This window comes from Bos taurus, chromosome 13, assembly GCF_002263795.3.
Source record: "Bos taurus isolate L1 Dominette 01449 registration number 42190680 breed Hereford chromosome 13, ARS-UCD2.0, whole genome shotgun sequence".
In the NCBI taxonomy this organism is placed as follows: Eukaryota; Metazoa; Chordata; class Mammalia; order Artiodactyla; family Bovidae; genus Bos; species Bos taurus.
The window spans coordinates 70,365,537-70,389,070 of NC_037340.1; the positions used below are offsets into that span (position 1 = coordinate 70,365,537).

The 23,534-nt window shown below is 47.3% G+C and overlaps 1 long non-coding RNA gene across 1 annotated transcript; it reads left to right on the top strand.

Annotated features, from left to right (window-relative positions):
• Positions 1 to 3,192: 3,192 nt before the first annotated feature.
• LOC132346964 (uncharacterized) lies at positions 3,193 to 20,350 on the top strand. The gene is made up of 2 exons (XR_009497001.1): positions 3,193 to 3,273; positions 19,359 to 20,350. It is a non-coding gene; the product is annotated as an uncharacterized lncRNA (long non-coding RNA).
• The last annotated feature ends 3,184 nt before the right edge of the window (positions 20,351 to 23,534 follow it).

Here is a 23,534-nt window from a genome sequence, read left to right on the forward strand (position 1 = left end):
CCTGGACCACCAGGGAACTCCCAGAGCAGGGATTCTTAATGTGGGGTCCATTGAAGGGTCTTAGAATTCTGGAAGTCTGTGAACTTAGATGGGAAAAATTATATTTCTGTTTTCACAAACATCTAATTGAAATTTACTACTTCCTTCAATTATTAAATGTAGGCAACAAACTATATTAGTATTAGCAATACCTGTGACTTTGTTACTGATGGAAATCACTGATATTTTTATTTTATTTCACACTGTAGTTATTGCAGAGATCTCAAACATCATTCGTGTTCATCACTACTTGGAAGTTATGAAAGTTATTAGAGCGTTTGATAGATCTTCTGTTTAAAGCATTAATATATCCCCACATCACATTTTAAAACATATTGATAAAAAACATTTGAAAATATTCTGAGAAGCAATTCATAGATTTCAACAGATTTCTAAAGCAGTCCCTGGACAATAAAGGTCGAGAAACTCTGGGTTGTGGGAATTCCCTGGTGACCCAGTGGCTGGGAATCCACCTGCCAGGGCAAGGGACACAAGTTCGATCCCTGACCTGGGAACTAAGATCCCACATGTTACAGGGCAACTGATCTGTGGGCCACAACTACTGAGGCCTGGAGCCTGTCCTCCGCAGCAACAGGAGCCACTGCAGTGAGAAGGCTGCATGCTGCAACTGGAGAGTAGCCCCCACTTGGCACAGCTAAAGAAAGCCCTCTCGCAGCAGTGAAGACCCTGTGCAGCCAAAAAACAAACAAACAAACAGAAAAACTGCAAAGAACAACTATACCTCTGGGTTAGATGGTATGGAAGGGGGCAGATGGCTGGAGAAACTCTAAACCCTCTGAGCCTAGAGGGACGAGGGTTTTTTTTAAATTTATTTTTTTATTGAAGGATAATTGCTTTACATAATTTTGTTGTTTTCTGTCAAACCTCAGCATGAATCAGCCATAGGTATACATATATCCCCTCCCTCTTGAACCTCTGTCCCATCTCCTGCCCCATCCTGCCCCTCTAGATTGATGCAGAGCCCCTGTTTGAGTTTTGATCAAAGAGAAAAGTGAGAAGAAGCTCTGGGATGCGCTAGGACCTGTGTCTGACCTCTGACCACCCTTTGCTGCTGCAGTCTGTTCCTGGGTGGCCCTCAGGTTTACCCTGCTCCCAGGGAGGAAGATGGAGCCAGATGGACCTGGGTACCAGGAGCTGTTGTTCAAGGTCAGTGCATGTAGGTCTGGGAGGATGAACTGGGGTAGTGATGCTGGCTGCCTCATTGGTCCCAGGTTGATAATTGAGTAGGCACATCTGAGATCAAGAACCAAGCTTTGCCCTAGACTGACTGTGTCACCTTGGACTAGCTTCTGAGCCTCAGTTTCCTCATCTATGAAGCACTGTTTATTCAATAATATTGATTATGCTTCAAGCACCGAGTAGGAAGATTATACTCCTGCAGTCATTGAGTGGATTGAGATGATGTGTCTGAAAGTACTTTGAAAATGGATGCTCTCTTTGAAGATTAAAAAAAAAGTATCCATCTCTTTTTGCTTTTAGTCAAATTGCTCTTTAAAGAGAAGCAACTAGAGTCTTCCCAGAAAGGGTCCAGGCTTGGCGATTAGTAGTTCCACCAGGTGAACCCTTCCGATCATCCTGACAACTCAGTGTAAAGCGTCAGGACCAGATTCCAGTTGTTCTACTCAGACTGCTGGATTCAATTAGAGCTGTCAGCCTGGCTAACAGTGGATGCACGGTTATTTATGTACTGAAGTATCCTGATAATTAAACCCATTCAAAGTCACGATGATTGGTTACTTAAGAGGAGCGAATAATCATAAGTGAGGACTGTAATTTGAATGTACGTCACACTGTTTGGTTTAGAAGTACAGCGGAGTTTGTGGCAAGCAGGGCAAAGAAAAAACACTCCTTTGAAAGAGGCAAGGCAAGAATGTTAGAGCAAGCAGAGCAAGCCCTGCTATGATCCAGAAGGCATCCCAAGCTTAAAGATGCCTCTTTCTTTAGGTAGAACAAAGAAGCCACCCTGACTCCTCAGAGCCAGTAGAGTTCCACCTACATCAGATGCCTTCTGGGGACAAGATACTAGGCCATCACTGAAGATGATGACCATTGCTGGACCACACCTCTTCCATGGTCTACCTTCCAGCCTTGGCCACCAGCCCGGCTAACTGCAGAGGCTGCTGGAGATGCTGGCGTTTAGGCTCTGGCACCAAACTCCTCAAATCCCACCTCCTATCTTGACTGGCTGGGTCAGCTGTGGCTAGTTGCTTAGCCTCTCTGAGCTTCCGTTTCTTTCTTTTTTTTGACTGTGCCATACAGCCTGTGGGATCCTAGTTCCCTAACCAGGGATCGAACTTGCACCTCCTGCAGTGAAAACAAGGAGTCATAACTACTGAACTACAAGAGAAGTCCCTGGGCCTTGGTTTCTTTATCTGCAAAAAAAAAAAAAAAAAAAAAGGGAATGACAATAGCTATCATATTAGGTTTTCCGAAGATTAAATGAAAGAACAATTGTAATTCACTTGGCTCAGTGCCTGGCCTACAGAAAATGCTCAATCAGTGTCAGTTGTCATTGTTGTTGTTATTATTAGAGGGTTGCGATGGATGGAAGCAAACTCCCTCTTCTCCTCTGGCATCCTGTTTTCTGTACCTGTCTGCTTCTCTCCATTCTTGGCAAAATTCTAGCATATTGGTTTCTTAGCCCTTTAGCTCAAAAACTTGGCCTGTATTTGCCCCAGGAACGGGACATGAACGCTTGCTTACAGGGGCTACAGGATTCTGATAGGAAGTTTCTTTAGCATCTTAGGACGAGGTCAAGAAATGTTCCCTTTTGATCTCAGTGTTTGGAATATTAGCATAAGTGAGAGCAGGGGAGGGGAGGGGAGGGATTTGGCTACTTAAACTGAGGGACAATCACATTATTTGTGAGTGGCTTGCTCTTGGATAAATGACTGCCTTTCTGAGCCCAGGGCTGTTGGGGCCAACATCACTGTGTGTCCACCACCAGCTCATTCTCCGCCCCGCCCCCTACCCCAGTGTGGCACAGTCACTGAGAGAGGTCTGTCCAGCCAGAGCGTCCTCAGCCCAGCTGCCCTGGCGCCCAAGTGGGGCCCGAGGACTCATTCTTCCCCAAGGGATGTACCTGATAGCGATGTGTGTCACTTCTGAGCAGAGGTGCTCTCTCTGCTTCCACTGGCCTGAAACAAAGGACTTCGAGTCCCTGGGAGATGGCAAGGCCACGAAATGGAAGGCACCTGGGTTCCTGCTAAGCAGGTAGAAGAAGGCCACCTGCGGCTGGAAACACTTTTCTGTTGGGTAAAGATAGTGACAAATGTTGAGTTTATTGTTATAGCACTTAGTATGACTGGAACTAACACTGATAAAGTGAGTCTACTGGTTTGAAGTGTTCCACAAACTCAGGTTGCAAATCCCGTATCTGTTGATTTAGTCATCTTTTTATTTATTTAAGATTTTTTGTGGATAAGGATTGTTTTAAAGTTGTTATTGAATCTGTTACAATATTACTTCCATTTTGCACTCTGGTTTTTTTTTTTGCCATGAGGCATGTGGAATCTACTTAGCTCCCCAACCAGGGATTGAACCCATACCCCCTGATTTGGAAGGTGAAGCCTTATCCAGTGGACCACCAGGGAAGTCCCCATCTGGTCATTTTAAAACTTTTATTTCTTGAGCACCTACTCGGCTCTAAATGTTGGAGACACGATGATGAAGAAGACAGACAAAGGCCTGGCTCTTATAAGGGATTTACGTTCTGGCTGGGGAGAATGCAAACAAAAAACCCAGTAATTGAGGTTTAACTTTAGAGAATGTCAAATGTCACAGAAAAAAAACAAAACAGGGTGAGGCCATAGGAAATGACAGTAGTTTTAGTCGGAATGGTCAGGCAAGACCTCTTGGAGGTGATGTTCAAGCTGGGGTCTGGCTGGTGATGATAATCATTTCCTTCCCCACTTACCACTTGGGTGAGGCTTCAGCCATGTCAGGTTACTCAGCCTTCTAGACCGTGCACCTTCTGGCCCCCTGCTGTTGGAGCACCTTTCTCTTCTGTGAGCCGCTTCTCCTTGTAGACCCAGTGCCCCGTCAGCAGCCCCAGGAGATGAACTGCTCTGGCAGAGACGACAGCTCCGCCTGCGTGGGCCTGCCTCTGCGACAGCAGCCGTGTTGTGTTCTATGTGCTTTTTTACATGTCGGTTTCCCCCAGCAGCCTGTGACCTCTTACTCATCTTTGTATTCTAGACTCTTGCACGGTGCTAGGCACGCGGTGGGGGCTTGATGAATATCTGTGGAATTGACTGGAATATAAAACCACCCAGAAATAATTATTTAATCATCATATTTAAATTACTGTGTCGGGAGCCTGCATAATGCATCGTGTTTTGCAGGAGGCTTTTGTTTAGTCTTGGTGTCTAGACCAGACTCTTTTAACTGTGTGCATATGGCAACTGAGCCAATTTCAATTAAAATGTACACAAATACTCATATTTCTCAAGCACAAGGCAGAATCTTTGTTTTCTTGTTTCTTTCCTTTCCTCCCCCCTGGTTGCAAAACATATCTTTTCTAGCTCCTGGTGAACTTGACAACCCTTCCTCAGGTTGACGAAATGGCTCACTAAATGCTCTATAAGGAGGGGCGTGAGGTTTGGGATAAGGGTCAGATGAGACCAGTTTCTACCTGTGAAAGCCTAGACCTGCTCATAGCTTTCAAGATCTCAGTTCCCCAACCAGGGACTGAACCCAGATTACGTCAGTGAAAGCCTGAAATCCTAACTACTAGACCATCAGGGAACTCCTGAAAGCCTAGACTTTGATCTCCCTTCTTCAGACCCTCATTGGACTAGCAACCAGTGATGCATGGGTGAAGATAAAACCATATTTGAGAAATCTTCAGTTTATGAGAAAGGTCAGTCTGTCATCATTCCCTGGGGAATCTGTTACAGGAAGGTGGGGAGGAAGAGAAGAGAGTCCTTATTTGGTGAGAACTTCTGTCTGTAAAAGGTCCCAGGTTTCCAAAATGTCAGCCCCATGTCCCAGGCAGCATCAATACTGCATGTAATTTATGCTCCAGAGATCCCCGTGATTCAGGTCAAGGCTAAGGCTAGACTTTATCGCATCCTTCCTGGGCCCCACACCTTCCCTCCCTTGCTTGCTGGTTTCTCCTAAGAGCTTTCCTTCAAGGCATCGTGCATCTGTATCCCTGTCTCAGGCTCCATTTTCGAGGGGCTCACCCCAAGGTGCCATCTCTGTGCCAGGTGCCTCATAGCCATGCCCCGAGGAGGGACTGCCCTGCACTGCTCCCCTGGCCTGTGAGGGCACTTTCAGACTCCTCTGCACCCTGTCTATGGTTGGCAACCTGGTTGGCCAGAGCTTAATGTACCTTGGTCCACATCTTGCCAGTGAGTGATGTCACTGCCTATTCGTGAGCCAGATCTCTGCTCCTCCTGCCACTGAGAAGGCCATCTCGGTTCACAGGGCAGGTGCGATCCCTGGGCTCTGGGTCTGCTCTGATGACCTTGCCACATGGCTTTCTTCCCATAGGAGAGCATGCCCATCCCAAGATTTAGATTTAGGGGCGAGCAGTAGGAGGCCTCACTCAGACCTTGGGGCTTGCCTGTGCTTTGCTAGAGACCCCTGATTTTGTTCATTGTGCACGTGCCTGGCCATTAATAAAGCCAGGTTGTTGTTTAGTCTTTAAGTCATGTCCGAATCTTTTGCAACCCCATGGACTATAGCCCACCAGACTCCTCTCTCCATGAGATTTCCCAGGCAAGAATACTGGAGTGGGTTGCCATTTCCTTCTCCAGGGGATCTTTCCAACCTGAGGATCGAACCTGTGTTTCCTGCTTGGCAAGCAGATTCTTTACCACTGAGCCACCACGCAAGTCCTAACAAAGCCGAGTCTCTGTTCCTTTTCTGTCCTTGGATCCTTAAGTGACTGGTTCCTCAGCACAAACCCAGAGGGGGAGAGGAATGAGTGGGAGAGGTTAAGCACCAAGCCCTGCAAACTAAATATCATAATTGCCCTTTGACTAATGACTAGAAAGCCCGACTAAGCAAAGCTTAGGATGTTTAGATAGCCCAAGGATGCATTAGTGTTTTCTGAGCTGGCATTTGAACCTTGGATTGTCTGGCTTCAAAGCTCACTCTTTTTCATCCACACCAGAGGTTGACAAGCTGCAGATGATTTCCTGCCCACAGCCAGTTTTTGTAAATAAGTTTTATTAGAACACAGTTATGCTCATCTGCTTATGTTGTGCTGTGACTGGTCATGTGCTACAATGACAGATCTGAGTAGGTACCATAGAGACCGAATGGCTCCAAAGCCTGAAGTATTTGCTACCTGGACCATTACAGAAGACGTTTTCTGACTTCTGGTATACACTCTACGTCACTAAGGAGTGTTCTCTTTATAGTTCAGGGACCCCAAGACATTGAGGGGTGGAAAAATACCTGGCCTTAACATCAGAAGATTTGGGTACAAATTCTGGCCAAGCGACTCTAAACAAGTTCATGGACCCTCCTTTTGTCTTGGTTTATTCATCTACATAAGGACTTCCCCAGTGGTCCAGTGGTTAAGAATTTGCCTTCCAATTCAAGGGACGCGGGTTTGGTCCCTGGTCAGCGAACTTAGATCCCTCATGCTGTGGGGCAGCTAAGCCTATGAGCCGCAGCTACTGAGCCCAAGCACTTCCTATGTGCTAAGTTTGTGTGTATGTAAATAACCTCTTTTTACGTACATAACCTACAAATGTCTGGCTCATGGTAGACATTCAGTAAGCTGTTGAATGAATGAGGTAGGTAGTGTTACTCTCACTTCTTGCATGAGGAAACTGAGGCTCAGAAAAGGAAAACAAATTACTCAGGGCTCGGCTGCCTGTCATGGTAGAAGCTGTTGGGTTTGGGACAGACGGAAGGCAGGAAGGGTTATGACGGGTCGTGTCTTCCTGTTGAGAATAGAGCTTTTCTCCTTCTGGGAAGACCTGTGGTGTTTGGGACTGGTTTCTTCTGGAGGTAGCAAAGATTGCTTCCTCTCGGCTTCTTCTCCTTGGAAATCCCGCAGGTGAATCAGGCTCTGTTCTATCCCCTTCAGTCTCCCCTGCGTGGCTTAGTGACTGGGATTGTCAGCAAACCTGTCATCTTCTTGTTGATGTGCGTCCGTAAAACGAAGATCAGCTGCTTCAGAAAAGCGAACACTTGGGAGTCATCATTATGGGAATCACTTGTGGCTTGGGTTCATCTGAATGAGATTCGGCCATACAGGAGCCAGACAGCATGTTTGAAAACATTTCTAACTGTGGCGCAGGTGATTTTAGTGGTGCAAGAAGATGTGGCATGGTCACTTTGCCTGCACGGGGCAGATGAAACTACCTGTAACCACCAGCTGCCCCTTCACTACGTGGACAAGTAGGGATGGAATGGCAGAATTCCTGAAAACTGCGTAGGAATTTTATAGCTTCCATGAGGAAAGAATTTCAGTTTTATGAAAAGGGAGATGAATGAATGGAGTTGATTTGGGGGAAAATCACTGGCTTAGTTTGGGTTTCCCTGGAAGCTTACTCTGAGACAGATTGGAAAACAAGTGCTCTGTTTGGGATGGGATTCCAGGAGACACTGGGAGGAAACACTGGGAATTGTCGAGTCAGGAAAGGGAAGGAAAACTATACAGGATGCATTTTCAAGCCGATAATCACTGTGGGCAAATGAAGATTAATTCCACTGGGGAACCCTGGGAACCGGAACACAAACACCTGCAGAGTCCTGCCCCTCAATAGGAAGAGGGAGCTAAATATTTAAACACCAGACCCCACCAGGTGGCGCTAGTGGTAAAGATTCCGCCTGCCAATGCAGGTGATGTAAGAGATGTGGGTTCCGTCCCTGGATCAGAAAGATCCCCTGGAATAGGAAATGGCAACCTGCTCCAGTATTCTTGCCTGAAAAATCCTACGAACAGAGGAAGCTGTTGGGCTTCGCTACAGTCCATGGGGTGGCAAAGACTTGGACATGACTTATCATACACCCTGCATCAGAGCACCCACTTGTCACTAGGGGTATCCAGCACTCTTTAGTTTGCTTTGCCGGTGGAAGCCAGAGACAGAAGTTGACTGATGTGTCCTGAAATGGTGAGGTTCAAGAAAATATGGGTGGGCCACCTACAAAATCTGCTACAAGCTCCCACTCTGAAATGAGACTACCAGGATTCAGGCCTCAGATTTGAGATTCCTCTATTTGCTGTGTGACCTTGGGCAAATTACGTAACTGCTCTAGTCTTATCAGCTGGATAAGAAATATGATGGTACAAGCCCTACTAGGTGACCGTGAAGATGAAAAGAGAGAGGTGGGACTTTCCTTGTGGGCCAGTGGTTAAGAATTCGCCTGCCAATGCAGGGGACACCAGTTCTGTCCCTAGTCTGAGAAGATCCTACATGCCGGGGAGCAACTGAGCCTGTGTGCCACAACTGCTGAGCCCAAGCTCTAGGGCCTGTGCTCCACAACAAGAGAAACCCCTGCCATGAGAAGCCAGAGCACCGCAACTAGAGAGTAACCCCCTGCTCACCACAACCAGAGAATGTTCGTGCACAGCAATGAAGACCCAGTGCAGCCAATAAATAAATCAATATATAGTAAAAAGAGAGGCATGCAAGACACCTCTAGGGTGCCTGGCACTAGGCAAACATTCAATCGATTTTAGCTATTCTTGTTAATAACTAGTATATTTATTCTACTGAAATTGAATGGGGAACATTCAGACATAGAAGACATTATGGGGGAAAAGGGATACGAAGTAGTGACCCAAGGTTATGACCAATAGCTGCGTGATGTGGAATGAAATAATTCATAAATAAAGCCCCAGGGGGCCAGTCCTTGTGGTGGTGGGATGTTTTGAGAATGGCAGACAGGAAGTAGCCATGGAAGAAAAGACGTTGGAGTCAGGCCACATTCAGTTCAAAGAGGTTCTTTTTCCTGATTAAAATGTGGAGTTCTATAAAGCCCCTTCTGGTGACAGGGAGTGTGGAGTCCCACTGCATGGAGCAATGGAGAAATTAGGGACAGAATTTGCAGTAGCCATTGGAACACAGAAGCCATTCTACTCAAGAACTTCAAAGATAACGAGGTTAAACTTCAAAGCTACAGTTTGTCAGCCACAGACAGCATTGTGGATATAGTGTCCCTTTGGTATAAACATGGGGACTCTGAAGCTGTCTCTCAGATCCTAACCTGTCTGTTAGGAGGATCTTCTGTACAGTTGATGATGCCATGTACCTAGAATCAAAAGCTTCTGCATCCACAAGCTGAAGTTGCAGTAGCAGCAAATGACCAGTGTACCATAGAGCCTGATGCCCAAGGTGATGGGAACCAGCTGGGATGCAGGTTGTAACCATGACAACAACAGGTAACACTTGTTGAGAGTTTTCTATGTGCCAAGCCACATGCAAAACCCATCACAAGATGATGTTATTTTCCTATGACAGTAGTCAAAGAGGTGTCTGTGCCATGGCACCTGCAAACCCTCTTTCCATCGTGCTTATTAAAATAACTTCTCTGCAACCCAACTTCTCTGCTGCTTTCCCAGCAGCCTTTTCTAGGCTGGCCTTTCACCACCCACCCCCCAGATGTGTTCTGAGTTGCTGGGCTGGCGATGGGGAGGAGTTCTCTTCCCCGAAGAGCAAATGTGCCACACTGGGGGAGAACCACTGGCTCACTGTCACTAGCGAAGCAGAGGCAGGGGGAGGACCCTTTTGTCTCTGGGTTCAGCAACCCTCCTAGTGGGTGGCAGACAGCAGCATAATGGCCAGCCGGTGTGACACTGTGCAGATTGCCTTGTAAATAAGTTGTAATGCACAGGCAACAGGGAGAGGCCATAGCTCATGGATAAATGACTCCCTGCCATTTTGGAGTAATAAACCACGGCTAATCTGGACCTCTCTGTGGGGATTCATTAAGTGCTATGGTTTCCTGCGTGCAGGCCTGCTGGGACGTGGGCACTTCACTTGGCACTTCTTTCTGCATTGTGGTGGGGGCACCACTCTGGGCAGGGCCTTGGAGGGGAAAGTAAATACCTCTTACAAACAAGCCGGGATGAGCCCTGCAGGAACAATATATTTCCTCTGGAGAACTTGCTTTTTGAGGAAGTCTTTCTGTGGGATAGAGAAAAAAAATATAATAATGATAATGATAATAATAATAGCTAACATTTGCTGGGTACTTGCTCTGTGCCAGACACCATACTTTTAGTCTTTTCATGCATTATCTTGTGTAATTACCACAAAAATCCCATTAAGTAGATACTGTTATTATTAGTCTTATTTATTTATTTATTGGGCTGCTCTGGGTTTTAGTTGCAGCATATATAGGATCTAGTTCCCTGACCAGGGATCATACCTGGGCCCTCTGCATTGGGAGTGTAGAGTCTTAACCACTGGACCACCAGGGAAGTCATTATTAGTCTTATTTTTGATAGAGGAAGAAACTAAGGCTCACAGAGATTTTGTTGCTTGCTTTGGGTTAACGTAGCCAATATGTGGTGAGTGTATTTGTCAGCTTTTGCTACATTGCGGTAACAAATGAGCCTGAAATATCTGGTTTAAAATAATTGCTGCTGCTGCTGCTAAGTCGCTTCAGTCGTGTCCGACTCTCTGCAACCCCATAGACAGCAGCCCACCAGGTTCCCCCGTCCCTGGGATTCTCCAGGCAAGAACACTGGAGGGGGTTGCCATTTCCTTCTCCAATGCATGAAAGTGGAAAGTGAAAGTGAAGTCGCTCAGTCATGTCCGACTCCTAGCGACTCCATGGACTGCAGCCCACCAGGCTCCTCCGTCCATGGGATTTTCCAGGCAAGAGTTCTGGAGTGGGGTGCCATTGCCTTCTCCTAAGGTTTTCTTATTCACTCCTGTCTCATCCCACTCATGGACCAGCTGCCCTACTCTAGCTTTACTCCAGGATCCAGGAGTAGTCCTGAGACATGCTATTATCACGGGAGAAGAAGAAAAAAGCAAGAAGGCTGGTGTAGCCTGCCATGGCTGTTAAGGTTTCTGTTCAGCATTGGGATATGTCACTTCTGCTCAGATTTTATTGGCCAGGGAGGTCCATGGTCAAGCCTTCTTTCAGTGGGACAGGGAATTTGACTTCTCCTATAGAGAAGTACTGCAGTTGGTGACAATGAGGAGAGAGATTTAATTCTCTTACAGGCAAGGTAGAGAAAGGACAGTAATATAATCTACACAGGTGATTGAACCCAGACCTTTGTGAGTCTATACTTCGTGCTTGTAACCTCTGCCTTTGGGCTTCCCTGGTGGTCCAGGTGCTAACAATCCACCTGCCAATGCAGGGGACATGGGTTTAATCCCTGGTCTGGGGAGATTCCATATGCCACAGAGCAACTAAGCCGTGTGCCACAGCTACTGAAGCCCAGCACCTAGAGCCCGTGCTCTGCAACAAGAGAAGCCACTGCAACGAGAAGGCTGTGCACACAACTAAAGAGTGGCTCCTGCTTGCTGCAACTGGAGAGAAGCAATGAAGGCCCAGTGCAGCGCCCCCACCCCCACCCCTCCACCCCTAGGTTTGGGTCATGGCTCTACTGAGAAGCCGTGTGACCCAGGGCAAATCTCTTCCCCTCTCTGGGCCCTAGCATCCCCATCTTAGTTAGGTATACCTTGAAGCAGACCCAGAGACAAAGATCTGAGTGCGGATAGTTTATTTGGGAGGTGATCCCCGGAAGCCCTAATAAGGATTGGGAACGTAAACTGGGAAAAGGTAGGAGTTTAGTAAAGTGTGTAATATCAAGTGGGTTATCCTCAGAGCAACTGGGGAACAATGCTGCTGAAAAACACGGGGGGAGACACATCTGTTTATCTCCCTCGAGGGGATGAGGCAGCTGGGATATTTATTCCCAACTTCAGGCCTTCATTGGTGGAGGGCTCTTTCTGGGGGCACTGACTTTTCTGCAGCCAGAAAAAAGCCTTTGGGCAGAGTTTTGTGTTTGTGATAGGCATCCCTTGGCCAGCAGAGGTGAGCTAAAGACCCCCTCTCTACGGTGAGCAGTGTTGACTAGAGCAGATTTAAGGCCCTTCTGCTTTTTGTCACCCGTGCCTGCAGTCCTGCCTGGCACTGGGCCAGCGTGTTTGTGGTCTAGTTGAGTCTGTTCAGTTCAGTTCAGCCACTTAGTCATGTCTGACTTTGCGACCCTATGAATCGCAGCACGCCAGGCCTCCCTGTCCATCACCAACTCCCAGAGTTCACCCAGACTCACGTCCATCGAGTCAGTGATGCCATCCAGCCATCTCATCCTCTGTCGTCCCCTTCTCCTCCTGCCCCCAATCCCTCCCAGCATCAGAGTCTTGTCCAATGAGTCAGCTCTTCGCCTGAGGTGGCCAAAGTACTGGAGCTTCAGCCTTAGCATCATTCCTTCCAAAGAAATCCCAGGGCTGATCTCCTTCAGAATGGACTGGTTGGATCTCCTTGCAGTCCAAGGGACTCTCAAGAGTCTTCTCCAACACCACAGTTCAAAAGCATCAATTCTTCAGCGCTCAACCTTCTTCACAGTCCAACTCTCACATCCATACATGACCACAGGAAAAACCATAGCCTTGACTAGACGAACTTTTGTTGACAAAGTAATGTCTCTGCTTTTGAATATGCTATCTAGGTTGGTCATAACTTTTCTTCCAAGGAGTAAGGGTCTTTTAATTTTATGGCTGCAGTCACCATCTGCAGTGATTTTGGAGTCCAGAAAAATAAAGTCTGACACTGTTTCCACTGTTTCCCCATCTATTTCCCATGAAATGATGGGACCAGATGCCATGATCTTCGTTTTCTGAATGTTGAGCCTTAAGCCAACTTTTTCACTCTCCACTTTTACTTTCATCAAGAGGCTTTTTAGTTCCTCTTCACTTTCTGCCGTAAGGATGGTGTCATCTGCATATCTGAGGTTATTGAGATTTCTCCTGGCAATCTTGATTCCAGCTTGTGCTTTTTCCAGCCCAGCGTTTCTCATGATGTACTCTGCATATAAGTTAAATAAGCAGGGTGACAATATACAGCCTTGACATACTCCTTTTCCTATTTAGAACCAGTCTGTTGTTCCATGTCCAGTTCTAACTGTTGCTTCCTGACCTGCATACAGGTTTCTCAAGAGGCAGATCAGGTGGTCTGGTATTCCCATCTCTTTCAGAATTTTCCACAGTTTATTGTGATCCACACAAAGGCTTTGGCATAGTCAATAAAGCAGATATAGATGTTTTTCTGGCACTCTCTTGCTTTTTCAATGATCCAGCAGATGTTGGCAATTTGATCTCTGGTTCCTCTGCCTTTTCTAAAACCAGCTTGAACATCAGGAAGTTCACGGTTCACATATTGCTGAAGCCTGGCTTGGAGAATTTTGAGCATTACATTACTAGTGTGTAAGATGAGTGCAATTGTGTGGTAGTTTGAGGATTCTTTGGCATTGCCTTTCTTTGGGATTGGAATGAAAACTGACCTTTTCCAGTCCTGTGGCCACTGCTGAGTTTTCCAAATTTGCTGGCATATTGAGTGTAGCACTTTCACAGCATCATCTTTCAGGATTTGAAATAGCTCTGGGGGGTGGCTAAAGGGCGTTTGCATTTCCCCTGCACCCCGCTGTGGAGTCTGATGAGGCTTCCCTTGTGGCTCAGATGGTAAAGCGTCTGCCCGCAATGAGGGAGACCGGGGTTTGAGTCCTGGATCAGGAAGATCCCCTGGAGAAGGAAATGGCAATCCACTCCAGTACTCTTGCCTGGAAAATCTCATGGACAGAGGAGCCTGGTAGGCTACAGTCCATGGGGTCGCAAAGAGTCAGGGACACGACTGAGCAACTTCACTTTCACTTTCACTTTCCGCTGTGGAGCCTGATGACCCATTACTAGCTCCTCCTCTTTCCCTTTCCACAGCAAACCCTCTTTGTTTTGCAGGCTGGTCTGTTGTCTCCTGACCTTCATAACCCCGGCTCTTCCCCAGGGCACAGCAACTCCTGTTGCCTGCTTGAGTAGGCGGCGTGGAGGGAGGGGCTCTTTTCCCCATAGACCATGCTTTCCTTGGCCGCAGGAGGCAGCATCAGTAGTATCCTGGTTTCACACTGTCACTTGCAAACCAGGCTCTTCCTTTCGACACAAAATGCCCCTTTGCTTTGAAGCCCTTGCTGGGGCCATCTGGCACCGCCTTTGCTGAGATGACACTCTTTCATGCACCATTCACCATCCTCACCCAAGCTCCATCCTCTGAAGCCTGGCTCCCAGTCTGCCCTCCACTCTGAGCATCACCCCGGGGCCTCTTCTTGTCTATGAGGTTGATACACCCAGAGCTCTTGCACTGATGTTTCTGCCTTGTTCAGGTCCCTTATATCTTCCTCCAGGACAACAGAAGCAGCTTCTTTACCAGTCTCCTTCTGCATTTCTTCCGTCAACCCCCTCAATTTCTGTCTTCCTGTTCATCCATACCTTGGCCAAAGCACCATCTCTAAAATAGGAGTGGGTAGAGAAATAGTGAAGTGTAGTGGTAAAGAATGGGGACTCCAGAGACAGGCTGTCTGGGTTGAAATCCTGTTGTTGTTGTTACTGTTGTTTAATTGCTAAGTCGTGTCTGATTCTTTGCAACCCCATGAACTGCAGCATGCTAGGCTTCCGTGTCCTTCACTGTCTCCCAGAGTTTGCTCATACTTATGTCCGATGTGTTGATGATGCCATCCAACCCTTGTCACCCCTTCTCCTCCTGCTCTCAATCTTTCCCAGCATCAGGGTCTTTTCCAATGAGTTGGCTCTTCGAATCAGGTGGCCAAAGTATCGGAGCTTCAGCATCAGTCCTTTCAATGAATATTCAGGGGATTGATTTCCTTTAGGATTGACTGGTTGATCTCCTTGCAGTCCAAGGGATTCTCAAGAGTCTTCTTTGGCACCACAGTTCAGAGGCATCAATTGTTCCGTGCTCAGCCTTCTTTATGGTCCAACTTGCACATTAATACATGACTACTAGAAAAATCCTGTATCTTGCTTATTAACGATGACAACTTGAACAAGTGACTTACCCACTCTGTGCCTCCATTTGCTCATCTGCTAGATGCACCCACCTCATAGGGTCATTGCCGTGATTAAATGAGTTAACATCTATGACGTGCTCAGGACACCACCTGACACACAGTGCTGACTGAATGACTGTTTGTTAAGTAAGTTGAGTCCAGTGATGATATCTTCTGTCACACAGGGCAGCATTTGAGCTGATCTGTCTGGCACATGAGGCCCTGGGTCACTGGTTAAGATGATGAAAACTTCAAACCTCCAAGCCATGCCACCTGGGTTCAAGTCCCAGCACTGCCTATTCTTAGTAATATACCTTTGAGCAAGTAATTAAACCTTTCTGTGCTTCATTTTCCTGCCTGTAAAATGGGCTTGTCCTACATCATAGGTTGTTATGAGGATCCAACCAAGCTGGAGTGTGTTCACGTGTAAGAGCAGTGCTGCTTGATAAGTATGGTTTATCCAGAGTCATGTGCAGATGTGAGAGTTGGACTATAAAGAAGGCTGAGTGCCAAAGAATTGATACTTTTGAGCCCTGGTGCTGGAGAAGACTCTTGAGAGTCATTTGGACTGCAAGGAGATCAAACCGGTCAATCCTAAAGGCAATCAGTCCTGAATATTCATTGGAGGGACTGATGATGAAGCTGAAGCTCCAGTACTTTGGCCACCTGAAGCGAAGAACTGACTCATTAGAAAAGTCCCTGATGCTGGGAAAGACTGAAAGTGGGAAGAGAAGGGGATGACAGAGGATGAAATGGTTGGATGGCATCACTGATTCGATGGACATGAGTTTGAGCAAGCTCCAGGAGATAGTGAAGGACAGGGAAGCCTGGTGTGCTACAGTCCATAGGGTCGCAAAGAGTCAGACGCGACTTAGCAACTTGAACAACAACTCGGTAAGTATGACATCAGTGGTTTTCTTCTTCCTCTGGAGTGTGGCTGGCCTGGGGCCCTGGTGCGAGGCTGGCAGTCCCAGAACATCTAACCAGGCTGGGCGTCTTGCTCCTTGTTGGGGAGTGCCGTGCAGTTCTAGGCTAGTCTCAGTGAGCTCCTGTCTCTGTTCTTTGAAGGGCTGGCTCTGCAGGAGAAGTGTCCTTGGGCAAGAAGCAGGCCTGTTAACTCCATCCCCAGGCACACACACACGCACGCACACACACGCACACACACAGGCCTGCCCACCCTCTTCAAGGCTCTCTCCAAGCCCTTCACTCCTTGTTCAGCCTCATTAGTGCTTCATTATAAAATCCTCTCCAAGTTCTCTGTCCAAAGGTCAGCATAATTATAATCACTGCAGCAATCAGGTACAATTTCTCACCCCCCATCGACGAGAGTACCGTCATGGCCTAAGAGGTCTGGTTCTTTGGGGCCTGCCTGTCCTCGCTCTCCACTCTGGGCACAGCAAGGCCACTCCCTGACCACCCCCCACTCCACACACACACACGGATGGTGGTGGTCAGGGGCCTGGCCCTGCACCCCCTGAAACACCCTTTTTATTCAAACCACCTCTGTCCGAAGCCCACTGTCCCTAGGGTGCTCTCTGCCCCTGGGTGGGCCTGGCAGAGGAATGTCGACCAGTGTCACACCAGGCAGGGATGACAGTTCTTCTCGCGTCCTCCTGTGAGGCCCCGTCTCCCGCTGTTCCTGACGAGAGTTTGGATCGAGTAAGGGAGGGAACTCCACATGGGGCCACTGACAGCCAGGGTGTCCCTGGTGGCAGGGTGGAGGTGAGATTCTCATGGCAGGTGAACAAGTTCCGCCTTCATGCCACAGAGTCGGGCAGGCCAACCCTGCACGGGATTCTGCGGCTGGGCTCTGATCTCCAGGGGCTTCACAGCTTGAAATGCTTTGCCTGTTGAACTGTGTCCCCACCATTCCAAATTCATATGTTGACGTCTTGATTGCTAGTACCTCTGAATGTGGTTATGTTTGGAGATGAGGGCCTTTTAAGAGGTGAGTGTGTTAAAGTGTGGTTCACGAGGGTGGGTCCTAATGCAAAGACTGTTGCCTTTATAAGAGGAGATCATGACACAGATATGAGGGAAGCACAGGTGAAGACACAGCTGCAAGGCAAGCAGTGAGACCTCAGAAGGGATCAAACGCGCCAGCACCTTGACCTCAGAGTTCTAATGTCCAGAAATAGTCGAAAATAAATTTCCACAGTTGAAGCCACCCAGTCTGTGGTGCTTTGTTCCGGCAGCCCAGATCCCAATCCGTTATTTCCCTGAGGGCAGGTGGGGAACCTGTGAGGTATAGTTCGGGCCGAGGCAGAAGAGGAAAGACGACCTCAACAGAAGTAGGTTACCTTTATTCAGGTAAGGAGGGGCGACAGTCAGCCTAACGGCCAGGCTGAGCGCGGAGAGGGATCAGGGAGGCTCCACATGTATAAGGAGGTTTGTGGAAGTGATAAGGGAGACATTAATCAGGCAGGATGTTTTGGGTATTCTTTAGTTGAGATGGCATTTGTAGTTGGGCAGGGGATGATAAGTCTTCTGGGCAGGTGTAGGGGGTGGAAGGTTTCTGGACAGGAGGTGATAAGTCCCAGATAGAGGCAACTGGCCTGGAGCATCAGGGCGGAACCTAAAGTTCTGTTTTGTTTTCTCCGAAGTTAGATGATTCAGCAAGGGCCTTTGAAACTGTTATTTTCTTTTCTAGGCCCAAAAGACTCCTTCAGAACCCATATGAGTCAGCCCCTCAAGATGCTCATTTAAGAGCCAAGGGGCCACGGGATTTAAGTTTTGCTTGAGGAGAGAGTTTTCCAGTGGCTGCAATACCCCAGCCCTACTAGGCGCCCTCTTGTGATGGAGGGTATCTGGGAGGCAAAATGAGCCATTTCTTGCTTGTGCTGCTGGTTAGTAATTATTACGTACTACATATTTTCTTGGACATGAATCTGAACAATTTCTGGGAGATAGTGAACGACAGGGGACCCTGGCTTATTGCAGTCCATAGGGTCGCAAACAGCTGGACACAACTTAGTGACTGAACAACACGAGCAACTTATTTTTTTCTGTGCAGGGCGCTGTGCCCATCTTTTCATGACCATCGTGTGTTTTGTCTTAACAGCAATCCACTGAGGCAGACTTTATTCCGAGTCCCATTTCTTGAGCATTTCAAAGATATTTATTTATTTTATTTTTGTCTGTGTCAGGCTATAGTTGCGGCACGCAGGATCTTCGTTGCAGTGCTCTCGCTTAGTTGCCCCGTGACACATAGGATCTTAGTTCCCCGCCCAGGGATCGAACCTGAGTCCCCTGCATTGGAAGGGGAGTGAATTCTTAACCACTGGACCACCAGGGAAGTCCCTCGAGTCTTGTTTTTTTTGAGGAGGAAATTAAAGCTCCTCAAAGGAGAAAAGAGGTTAAGACGCTGGAGAGCTCATGACTAGAGAGTACAGGGCTGGTATTTGAACCCAGGTTTGTCTGAGGCCAGAGTCCTGGCTGATCAGGGACTATGTTATTGGGACTTTGAGAAGTCTTAGACCTCAGTCCTGCTCTCCACACACAAAACTCCCTTCAGGTGTCCTGTCTGTGTTAATTTTGCTTTTATTTCCTGGGACCACCAAGAGAAAAGGCCGCTTATTGGCTCTAATGCTCTGGTCCCTTTGTAGACCATCCTTATGGGAAGTGAAAGTGACAGTCACTCAGTCCTGTCCGACTCTCTGAGACCGACCGCACAGATTGTAGCTGTCTACCCCTTGGTCCATGGGGTTCTCCGGGCAAGAATACTGAAGTGGGTTGCCATTTCCTTCTCCGGGGGATCTTCCCGACTCAGGGATTGAAGCCAGGTCTCATGCATTGCAGGCAGTCTCTTTACTGACTAAGCCACCAGGGAAGACCCATCCTTATGGGAGCCATCCTTTAAGATGCTGCCCGAGGATCTCTGCCTCCAGGTGTTCACGCCCGCCTGCTGAGTGTGGGCCAGACCGATAACCTACTGACTCACGTCATGTAACTCACGTCATGTAGCAAAAGAGATGGCCTGTCACTTCTGAGATCACGATATAAAATGACTGTGCCAGGGACTTCCCTCGTGGCCCAGGGGTTAGGACTCCAAGTTCCAATTCACGGGAGAATCGGTTTGATCCCTGGCTGGGGAACTAAGATCCCACATGCCGTGTGGAGTGGTCAAAAAATAAAAGAAAAGAAAAAGAGTGAGGTAACTGTTGCTGAGCACCTATGATGTACTAAACTTTTCACTTAGGTTACCTTGTTTATTTCTCATGCACAACTCTGTGCAGTATTACCACCTATTACAGGTGTGAAGGATAAAGGAAGAAATCCCAGTAAGCGATACGTGGTTTTTTTTTTTTTTTAAAAGGCTGTGACTTTTGGGTGCTTGTCTCTTGCTCGCTCCGAGGGAAGCCAGCTACCACATCCTGTCCCAAGGAGAGACCCACGTTCAAGGAGTCGAGGGAGGCCTCCAGCCAGCGGGCAGGTGAGGGAGTGTGGAAATGGTTCCTCTTGCTCTAGAGCCTTCAGGTGAGGCGATGACCGGGGGAGGCATTTTGATCGCAGCCTTGTGAGAGGACATGAAAAGATCCAGCTATAACAGTGTCAGTCTTTATTTTTGGGGGCTCCAAAATAACTGCAGATGGTGACTGCAGCCATGAAATTAAAAGATACTTACTCCTTGGAAGGAAAGTTATGACCAACCTAGATAGCATATTGAAAAGCAGAGACATGACTTTGCCAACAAAGGTCCGTCTAGTCAAGGATATGGTTTTTCCAGTGGTCATGTATGGATGTGAGAGTTGGACTGTGAAGAAAGCTGAGCACCGAAGAACTGATGCTTTTGAACTGTGGTGTTGGAGAAGACCTTGATCCCTTGGACTGCAAGGAGATCCAACCAGTCCATCCTAAAGGAGATCAGTCCTGGGTGTTCATTGACTGGACTGATGCTGAAGCTGAAACTCCAATACTTTGTCCACCTCATTGGAAGAGTTGACTCATTGGAAAAGATTCTGATGCTGGGAGGGATTGGGGGCAGGAGAAGAAGGGGATGACAGAGGATGAGATGGCTGGATGGCATCACCGACTCGATGGACATGACTGTGAGTAAACTCCGGGAGTTGGTGATGGACAGGGAGGCCTGGTGTGCTGCGATTCATGGGGTCGCAAAGAGTCGGACACAACTGAGCAACTGAACTGAACTGAACTGATGCCACATCCTGACTCCTGCCCCAAATTGTAACATAGTGATTGTAACATAGTAGGTTTTTGTTATTTTGAGCTGCTGCCTGTTGTTGCAGCAATAGTTAACAAATATATACCCCTTTCTTCAGCTCTCCTAATGGAACTGAAGAAGGTGCAGTTCTTTGTTTTTTTTCTTTAAGAGGTTTTTTGTTTTTGTCTTTATTGCCTTTGTTACTGTATTGCTTCTGTTTTATGTTTTGGTTTTCTGGCCATGAGGCATGCAGAATCTTAGCTCCCTGACCAGGGATCAAACCTGCACTCCCTGCATTGCAAGGTGAAGTCTTAACTACTGGACTGTCAGGAAAGTCCCTCTGTGTGTGTGTTTTTTTTTAAACACCCGCTAAGTTTGGGCTTTCTTAACATGGGGGTGGCCTGGAGCTGTGCAGGGTGTCTGCTGCCTAGCCCACCAAGGCTGGCCAGAGTGGCTGAGGGGTATGTCAAAGGGACTCAGCACCTGTCCTTCTGTGGTGATCCACCTAGTCCTGGTCTCAAGTCCTTGCCCTCCGCATTCTCCACTGCATCACCCTGGCAGTCTGTCCTGCTCATACGGATACCCACTTTGTTGTTGTTGGGGGTGAGGTACATTAGCAGGGAGTTAGCAGAACCCAACAGAGGTAGGGTGGAGGAGTAAACAGCACGGGTGAGCTCCCCTAAAGGGGCAGCCTCATTGAAACCCTGGGAGATGCTGGGGGCCTCTGCTGGGTCTCTCAGGAGCCTGTGTATTTGCACGTGGCCTGGTGGTCACAGCACAGGTGGCCCTTGTGCTATGTGAGGAAAGTGCTCTACTGGTGACTTTAGCCTTGTAGAGTAGCTTCCATACCCCCGGCTCTGCTGCTGTGTGGCTTCTAAGCCAAGGGCAGAAGTCAGTGTCAGTGGCTCTGCCAGGCGTGGACATCTCTATAGCAGACCCTGCTCGGCAGCTAGAGACAGAGCTAAGCCAGGAGGCAGCTGCGATGACTGTGTATATTTCTCAGCGACACCCCCAACACAGAGGAGACCTTGAGGGCTTAAATGTCCTATGATAGTGTATACAGTCAAAGCAAGAGAAATACCCCAGGTGGTGAGACTGTGACCCACTATTACAACCAGACTGGTGTGGTCTAGAGTTTTGGCAAATATTAAGTGTTTGTAAAGACAGCTCACTGAGCATTTGCTATGAATGTAGTGTGATCAGGCAATGTGTTACCACTTGGCACTAAGACATTTAATCCTCATAACAAACTACACAGGAGGGCTATTCTTAATCTCTTTTTATACAGGTTTAGAGAGTTAAAGTAACTTGTACAAGGTCACTGACCCAGGAAGTGAGAACATGTCACAATAAACCCAATGTCTGGCTTGAAAGTCCTTGTGCACAACGGCTTGGCCGCCATCTATCCATCCCCAGGAAGACTGACAGCTGGAAGCAGTGTGTGCGTAGACTCATGGTTTGAATGGTGGTAATACACCTACTATGTGCCAGCATTCTGCAGTTCACATAGTTCATTTAATCACTAACAAGGCTCGAGGTAGTTAGCAATAGCTGCCTTTTGCAGATAAAGAAACTAACACTCAGAAAGTTCAGGTCATTTGGTCATAGCAGCCCACTAATGTACAGCTGGGGTTCATATTCAGGCTGTTTGGCATAAAACCCCTCTCTCTTTCCAGCCTCGTGTTAGAGGAAACAGCAGGGAATCTATGGAGAGGTTTGTTGTGAGCCTCAAATCACCTGACTGATTGCATTTGGCTTTCCAGAAGCACCTGGGGGTGCACCAAGGCAGGGTCCAGGCATCATCCCCATGGCGTGGATAGAAGGCTTCCCTGAGCAGGAACACCCTGCCCACTTGTGGGAGGGCTGAGCTGGTTCCGTTTCCTCTTTACTGATGCGGAGTGAATTGAAGGTTATTGCAATGAATAATAAATGAGCTATCATAGCGGAGCCGATTATTCCAAAGTGTTACCGATGTTTGTGTTGATAAAAATGAATAAATGGCTGAGCGTTTGCAGGGAATGGAAGAGAAAAGACATAAAGAGGAAATTCATGTGTGTGCCTCTGCTAGTTAGAAACAATGAGTCTTGAAACAGAGGCAGTCAGAGAACGGGATGAAGCAGCTCTGTGATTTGTTACGTAGGGAAAACAGTGACAGAATCTTTCATCTCTGACCGTGTTGGCTGCAAAGAGGTAATAGACATTGGCTTTGAGCAGAGGAGATAAGAGACCAAGAGGAAAATAAAGTTCAGAACAGTGAATATGAGAGCCAAATCGTTGCTTGGTTTTTCTTACAAGATGCAGAGACAAGATGCAGAGGAAGGCGCAGCCATTTCAGGTTTCTCTGCAGATAGAGGAGAGGACCTTACTGGTCTCAGATGTAGGGGAGGGTTACTCCCTGGATCAGAGCCAAGGTCAGATGCAGGAGGATTATGCAAAGCCAGATTCAATGGAGGGGATCATAGAGTTGCTCCTTTATACTCGCGGCTCTAATCCAGCTATTTGCAACCTCTTCCTTTTTTTTTTTTCTCTTGCTGAGATAGATTCCCAGATTCAGTTCCTGAAAAACTGGCCACAACTATTCCTCTTTCTTTCCTACTCAAAAGGCAAGCCATAATCCAGAAGAGTGAGAATGATGCTGTGTCCATGGTGCCCAAACTGTGTGCTGGGGTGCTAAGGAACAACAAACTTGGGAGAGGGCGTGCCTTGGGATGTTTTAAATGTTTTGAGGGAAACTTGACATCCTCTGGACATCATGCTAACGACCAGCTCAAGGAGATCCACAGTGTTAGTTCGTGCTACATTCCTTTTCATGACATCATATCTTTGCAAAGCTGGGTTTTCAGCTGCTGTGATTAAAAATCAAGTATGGTGTGTAGTGAGCAGCAAGGATTGTGGCCTCCAGTCAGATTAAAAAATGTGAGAAGTTGTGCAGTGCTCAACAGCTACACATGTTCCATGACTAAGTGAAGTTACTTGAGAATGAAGTACCAAAAAATGTATTTTTTCTATCAATTTATGTACAATAAAAAATTAGTTACTAACTTAGGACATAAAATCTTATTAAGTTTGGCCCTAACAATTAAATAAATAATTGTTAGGCATTTCTATTAGCCTAGTGCTCCCATGAAAAAATGACAGAATTAAGGATTCTGTTGGCAACAAAAACTTTGGGAAATTCTGTGTTAAGTTATCGATCAAGTCTTAGCGGGAAGCCAATGGCACATTCTAACTTGGTAATTTGAAGAGAATGTAAGAAAAGAGTTCATTCCAGAGGTGTGGGCAAAGTGTAGAGAAATCAGAAGGAATAGGCAGTATCTTGAGGTTACAAAG